This window comes from Buceros rhinoceros, unplaced genomic scaffold (assembly GCF_000710305.1).
Source record: "Buceros rhinoceros silvestris isolate BGI_N320 unplaced genomic scaffold, ASM71030v1 scaffold30515, whole genome shotgun sequence".
Lineage (NCBI taxonomy): Eukaryota > Metazoa > Chordata > Aves > Bucerotiformes > Bucerotidae > Buceros > Buceros rhinoceros.
Window position 1 is genome coordinate 1 of NW_010412771.1, and position 621 is coordinate 621.

Consider the following 621-nt stretch of genomic DNA (forward strand, 5'->3'; position numbering starts at 1 on the left):
GTGCTTCCCCACCCCTCCCCGGCCAGCAGCTTCAGGGCTTGCTGCTGGTGGTGCGCCCAGCGAACGCTGTTCCTCAGCGCTGTCCTGGCCTCCTCAGGACGGACACGGAGCGCTGTCAGGGGACACAGGAGAGCGATGCCGGAGAACTCCCAGGGCTGGAGCTGCGGGGCACTGTTGGGATCTCCTTCCAAAGGGTGCAGTAAAGCCGCCAGCCTCCACGTCAGCGGCACCAGGGAGTGCTGCCGAACCGCACACCCACCACAGTCAAACGCCATCTATTTTATTGGTTAATTATGTACACACAGGAGATTCTTGACATTCACAGTAACATCAGACGAGTACCTCCACACAGAGCAAGAGCAACACCAAAACTGGCAGACAGCCCACTGTAAACCGAGGGAGGAATCCGGGCGGATTCGGTGGAGCTGGCTCTGGGCACGCCGGGAAGGCACTGGAGGCAGCGGAGGATCCCAGCCCATGGCCAGGGCTGACCCAGAGGCACAGCGTGCGGACACCAGCGTCGGGGCGCAAAGGCGGGCGCAGGACAGCACACTGCAAGCAGGCGACACATGTGTTAACGCAGGGGCTTAACTCCCTCGAGTCTCGGTAGTCCTCGCCCCG